Source organism: Budorcas taxicolor, chromosome 4 (assembly GCF_023091745.1).
Source record: "Budorcas taxicolor isolate Tak-1 chromosome 4, Takin1.1, whole genome shotgun sequence".
Lineage (NCBI taxonomy): Eukaryota > Metazoa > Chordata > Mammalia > Artiodactyla > Bovidae > Budorcas > Budorcas taxicolor.
In genome coordinates, this window is record NC_068913.1 from 27217946 (window position 1) to 27225153 (window position 7208).

Sequence of the window (7208 nt, forward strand, 5' to 3'; positions counted from 1 at the left end):
GTGTGTATTGGTGGAGGGCAGAGATTGGGGCACTGCCTAGTGGAGAGATAGACAAGTGGACAGATTTCCTAAAAGTGAAGTCAGCGGAACTTGATGACTGAATGTGAGAATGGTATGAGGTATCTGAAGGTGTCAAGAAGATTTTCACATGCGTTAGTGGTGATAGAAGGTACGTGGGAGGAGAGGGTGAATATGGAAGAAGAGTGGAGTTGGGTTTGGGAAGATCGATGTAAAAATCAAGAGTTGTTTGAAGTAAAACAACACCTGAAGTGTTTCAAGTGCACAAGTTAGATGAGAACAGTGGTTGTGTGGATATTAATAGTATTCAATACAACAGAAGATTGGCAGGTCCCCTGGTGCAGGGATCCCCAACCTCTGGGATCTCATGCCTGATCATCTGAGGTGGAGCTAATGTAGTAATGCTAGAAATAAAGTGCTCAAAAAATGTTACGTGCCTGAATCATCCTGAAACCATCCCCCCTCTCCAGTCCATGGAAAAATTGTCTTTCATGCAACTGGTCCCTGGTGTCAAAAAGGTTGGGGACTGCTACCCTAGGGCAGAGGTGCTCAACTGTGGATTTTTATTAAAACCACCTGGAAGGGTGTGTGTGTGTGAGGAGTATGTGTGTTTACTATGAGATGTTTAGGACACATTCTGAAGCCATTGCGTCAAACTATGTGAGGTCAAGAAATCCATATTTTTAAAAACTTCTTCAGATGATTTCAAGGAGCAACTAAGACTATGAATTCCTGGCTATGAGGAGGAAACAGCTAAAATTAAATTGTTGCTTTTTGCCCTATGTCCAGATATTTGCTTGTTCTTGTGAATCTTCATGCTGACATTGCTACTGAACCAAACTTGGGTCCACTTGCCCTCTGTGCAGCAAAGCCTGCTTACTGGTGAAGAAAGTTCAGGATTTATCTGTAATGTGCCAAGAAGTATGAGCAGCTCATCTTCCAAAGATCTGAACTTCCTGATGACTTTCAGGGAAGGATTTTATTTTATTTATAAGACTTTCTGATGTGGACTATTTTGGGGGACTTATTGAATTTGTGACAGCGTTGCTTCCATTTTACGTTTCAGTTTTTTGGCTCTGAGGCATGTGGGATCTTAGTTCCCCAACCAGGGATGGAACCTGCATTCCCACATTGGAAAGCGAAGTCATAACCACTGAACCACCCAGGAAGTGGGTGGAAGGATTTTAATGGCAGTGTTTGGAGTGAGGACTATAAGGGTGTGTGACTTTCTTCTGATTGGTTTGGTGGTGGGGTAACAGGGTGATGTTTCAAGAATCTTAAGCAGCCTTCTGGTCCCAACCAGTCTGAGGTCTACAAACTTCTGCTCAACACTTACTCACCATTCTTCACTTGGATTGGGTTGGGGGTAGGGGCATCTTAGTTCTTGCAGAACTCAAGGATGTGTATCAGGTTGTCATGCATGTCCTTTGAGGAGGAACTCAGGATGTCTATAGCTAAATTATTATCATTATTTTTCTTGTTTATCTGCTTTTCCTTTGTTTCTGCATTCCCTCACTTCCCTGATTAGTAACTGCTTGAGTATGCTCTTTGGAACTTAGGGAAGGCCTAGGAAACTAAAGCCTTTTTCTAAAAACAAGAAATGGGGGACATGGAGGGACTTTTTGTACCCACATGGGCCCCTGCTTGGTTTCAACCCCCCTTTTTTTTTCTCCTGGAGAAGGGAAAGGCTACCCACTCCAGTACTCTGGCCTGGAGAATTCCATGGACTGTATAGTCCAAGGGGTCACAAAGAATCGGACACGACTGAGTGACTTTCACTTTCACTTTCTTTGTCACTCCTCAATCCTGAGGGGAACAAGGGCGGGACCAGAAAGGGAATAAAGTTTTAGACAGAGAGGTTCATCATACACCTGGCAGAGGAACTTGATTTCAGGGGACTCGGTTTCAGGGAGAATGCATTCCAGTATCACTTAGCTGATAATGGGCTTGCCTTCCTCACAGACCCTTTTGTCTCTATGGCCCTGTACCCCATCTCACTCTTCCTTACTGCCTAGATGAAATCTCCTGGGTTCCAACAAGAACAATAAAATTTTACAATGGAAAAAAAAATCAAAAAAGGAAGACACCATCAAAAAACAACTTGAAAGATTAGGGATCTTCTGAATAATAGTCAGAGGTTCCTAACCATTACCGAATGAATGACCCTGGATGATATTACCAAACTAAAGAGATCCTATGGCAAAGAAGAATGCTATTGCAATACTGTGTAACATCTCTTTTCAAATGCAAACATATCCGATGCCAGAGTATCTTTCACTCGTTCTAAGGAAAAGATGGATGGCCTCAGACCTTAGCAGCGTTTCCCCTCATCACCCTGGCAATTTAGTCCCTGTCAGGGCAACCAAAAGCATCATTTCCCACCTGGGGAGTTGCTGTGGCCTGGCCATTCAGAGGCTTCCTCTAGAAGTTAGTCTAAATAGCAAGTGCTGGAAAGTCTTTAATCTGTGAGTTAGCATTTCAAAGATCAAAGATAATAGAACTCTGAAGTCTCTGCACCAAAGAGCTGGCTGTCACCAGGCTAAGAGCTCAGAGCTCCTACTCTCTCTTTCCTTCCTGTCTCCCAGTTCTCTCTTTTCTCTCTGTCTGTTGCCCCTCTCTCTCTTTCCTTCCTGTCTCTCTCTCTCTTCTCTCTCTCAGTCCTCTCTTTCTCATCTCTTTCTCTCTGTCCCCCACCCCCGCTTTCTTCCCTAGCCCTTTTTTAGGAGTATGCTGTTTGTTTCCTTTCCTTTGGTGCTTATTATATAATTGTCTGTTTTTCTCTCTTGTCTGTGCTCCTCCAGCTGTCCTTTCTCGTGTACATCTCATAAAGCAAATAATTTTGAGCTTCCACTTTGTATTAGGCTCTGTGCTAAATTCTGGATATTTAACAGAAAAATAAAACAAACATGATCCTTCCCCTCGTATGTATTTATGACACTTGCATTTTCCCTTTCCTTCAGTTTGTCTCTTTTCTCTTTCTACTTCTTTGACCTCTGACCTCCATTAATTTGCTATAATGTAGAATCAAAGAAAAAAAATAATTGCAACTTATATACATGCACACACATATATAGCTAATCTTTCTCTTCCCATTGCCTTACATTTTGATGTTTTTTCCTACTTCAAAAATCAAGGTAAAACAATAACTGAAGCTAATTAAGCAGGGGCTGGAATATTATTGAAACACATTAATAATTCTCAGTAAAATGTATTAAAGTTTATTTACAGCAAGTGGAGTAAATAAAATTTATACAGAGTCTCATGGCATTTTAGCTCAAATTTTGCTACTAAAAGAATCTCAGCCCCAGACTGATTAAAAATAAAAACAACAACAACCAGCTTTATTTTCAGAACTTTTTTAAAAATTAATTTTTATTGGAGTATAGTTGCTTTGCAATATTATATTAGTTTCTTGCTATACAACAAAGTAAAACAATTATACATATACATATATCTGGGGTTTCACCAATGGCTCAGTGGGTTCAGAATCTGCCTCCAATGCAGGAGACACAAGAGACTCAGGATTGATACCTGGGTTGGGGAGATCCCCTACAGAAGGAAATGGCAGTCCCCTACAGTACTTTTGCCTGGGAAATTCCATAGACAAAGGAAGCTGGCAGGCTACAGTCCAATGGGTAGAAAAGAGTTGGACATGACTGAGCACTTGCATGAACAAACAACGCATATATCCACTCTTTTTTTCAGATTTCCTTCCCATTTAGGTCACCACAGAGTGCTGAGTAGAGTTTCCTATGGTATATAGTAGGTCCTCATCAGTTATTTATTTCATGCATAGTCGTGTATGTGTATCAGTCTCAGTTTCCCAATTCATCCCATCTTCTTCTCCCCGACTTGGTAACCATGTTTGTTCTCTATATCTGTGACTCCATTTCTGCTTTGAAAATAAGTTCATCTCTCCCATTTTTCTAGATTCTGTATATAAATGATAGTACACAATATTTGGTTTTCTTTTTCTGACTTCACTCTGACAGACTCTAGGTCCATCCATGTCTCTGCAAATGGCCCTACTTCATTCCTTTTCATGGCTGACTAATAGTCCATCGTGTATATGTACCTCAACTTCTTTATCCATTCCCTTGTCAATGGACATTTAGGTTGCTTCCATGTTCTGGCTAATGTAGATAGTGCTGCAGTGAACACCAGGGTGCGTGCACCCTTTTTTTAAAATTTTTATTTCTGATTGTGTTGGGTCTTCATTGCTGCATGGGCTTTCCTCTAGTTGCAGCATGCAGGTTTGTCACTGAGGAGCACAGGCTCTGGGGTGCTTGGGCTTCAGTAGCTGCAGCAGCCGGGCTCAGAGTTGAGGCTCCCAGGCTCGAGAGCACAGGGTCAATAGCTGTGGCTCTTGGACCTAGTTGCTCTGCGACATGCAGGGTCTTCCCAGATCAGGGATTGAACCTGCGTCTCCCACATTGGCGGGCAGATTCTATATCTCTAAGCCACCAGGGAATCCCTGTGTGCATCCTTTTGAATTATGCTCTTCTCCAGATATTTGAATAGGAGTGGGATTGCTGGGTCATATGATTACTCTATTTTTATTTTTTTAAGGAACATGCATACTAGCCTCCACAGTGGCTGTACCAGTTTACATTCCTTCCAACATTGTTGGAGGGTTCCCTTTTCTCCAGACCTTCTCCACCATTTATTTTGTGTATATTTTTTGATGATGGCCATTCTGACTGGTTTGAGACGATACCTCATTGTAGTTTTCTTTTCCTTTTTTTTAATTTATTTTTTAATTGGAAGATAATTACTTTACAATGTGTTGGTTTCTGCCATACAACAACACAAATCAGTCATAACGATATACATATCCCTTACCTCTTGAACCTCCCCCCAACACCTAACTCTACGTTATTGTAGTTTTGATTTGCATTTCCCTAATAAATAGTGATGTTGAGCACAGAGCTTCTTTATTTTAGAATAAAGTCAAAGGGTTTGGGACCTACCTAGCATGTGCCTGGCACATAGTAGGCACTCTCAGATATATTTGCTGAATGAATTTTCACTTATTTTATTGTCTTTGACACCTAGAATAAAATCAAAACATGTGCATCATGTAAGGACAAGTAAAAATGAGAAATGAGAGGCTTGATTCCCTGTAGAAAATGAGAGATTTTCTTCTCTTTTTTTCCTTTGACATTTACTTTAGAAAAGCTATAATTGGAAGTGCTTTGAATTCTTTTGAGAACTGGATTGGCATTTGGTTAGCTTTGTAACCTGAGAATGTTTCTCTCAATAAACTGGGAGCGGTCTCTTTGAACATGAACATAAAGGAAGAGAGCACCCCTCTCTCCCAGTTTCTGGGGGACAGTGGTAGACTTATTTAGGTGGGTACTTGGTTCTGAGTTGCAAAACTACCTCCTATCATTAAAAAAATAACAATGTAGCTTTTCTTCTTGGTAAAGCCAACAAGCCAATGATAGTGTAGCTGGCCACATAGTTACCAGGTAAAGTTAGAATAAACTACATGTGACAAACCGTGCTGGCAAGTCCTCTTACTTGAGGACTCGTTACTATTTTTTTTGAACATGTAAAGGATGACTTCTATCTGCTAGGCTATGTAAAAAGTTAAGATTCCTCTCTGTTCTTGCAGCCTCTTAGAACGAATTTAATGCTTGTGGAATAATAATAATAAAAAAAGTGTTTCTTTTTCTACTGTCTTTCTGGAGAGATTTTTGGATTGGGAGAAGATTTTATTTTTAATTCTGTTTCCCCAACAATTTGCACCGTGATGTAGTAGCCACATTTTCAAAGATCATGTTCAGCTCATTTCAGCTCCTTCTTCCTGAAATTTTTGTTTGCTAGTGATAAATTTCACTTAATGTTCAATTAACCTTTTGTACCAAACATAGGCAGTTGGTAGGTGTCATTTGTAAAAGTAACACGTGGATTTCTTAAATATTGCTGCAAAAGACAGAGACTGCTGGGGTGGAGATGGGGTGATGATCCTTCAGGAATTTGAAAAAGAAAAGCTAAGAAGGAAATATTCTGAAGGCAGTTGCAAAACCTGAAAAGAGAAAAGGGTGTCTGAGCAGATCAAGTTTGAGGGATTATTCAGTGGCTGTGATGGCTAATTTAATGTGTCAACTTGTCTAGGATAAGGGATGCCCAGAGAGCTGGTAAAACTCCATTTCTTGGCCTGTGAGGATGTAAAGAAGGTCACCCTGACCACTATGGGTGGATGTCATCCAGTCGCTTGAGGGCCTGTGGAAAGCAAAAAGGCAGAGGAAAGTCGAGTTTGCTCGCTCTGCTTAAGCTCGGACATCCTTCTCCTGCCCTTGGACGACAGTGTTCCTGGTTCTCTACCCTTCAGATTCAGACTTGGACTTAACGCCACGGGTCCCCCCTCTGATTTTCGGGCTTTTGGACCCAGACTTGCATCACTGGTTCCCCGGATTCTCAGGCTGTCAGACTTGAATTATTCTCTTGGTTCTCCTGCTTATAAGCAGCAAACTGTGGGACTTCTCACCTCCATGAATGTGTTAAGTCAGTTCCTATAAATAAATTCCCTGTGCGTCTCTCACTCTTTGTCCTACTGGTTCTGTTTCTCTGGAGAGCCCTGACCAACACAACGGGACTAATTTCTGTGTTCCTGCTGAGTTATCAGTTTTAACTCATTTAGGATCACAGACTCGTGTGATCGCATCTAAAGTTGGTTTTATCCAGACTGTTGAATGAAGTTTCATTGGTCACTGCATGGAATATAATTGAAATTATTGTTAACAGTATAGCTGTGCAGAAGTTTTGGGAATTTAGATATTTAATCTGTTAAAATATCTTTGGCTGCACATAAGAAAATATCTGACTCGATGGCCTTATGAAGACACACATTGGCTCCTCTGCAAGTTTAGGGGAAGGATGAGGCTTTGTGATTGGCTAAGCCCAGTCAGTGACTCTTGTTTCATTTCTCTTTTATTCTACTGACTATTCAACACTTCTCTGTGTTGTCATCATTCTCATACTGATTCCCTTATCATGCATGTGCCATGCTTTACAACTCCCTACTCTGAAATGCTACTTTTGTCCCAATATTTCAGGCAAGACTCCTGAGATTCTCGTTAAACCCCTTAGTTCATATGTCTACACCTGAAGCAAAGCCTGTGGTCAAGGAAGGCCAGCAAGCCATCTAAGAACCAGGCTTGCAGACAGAATGAGAATCTGCAATC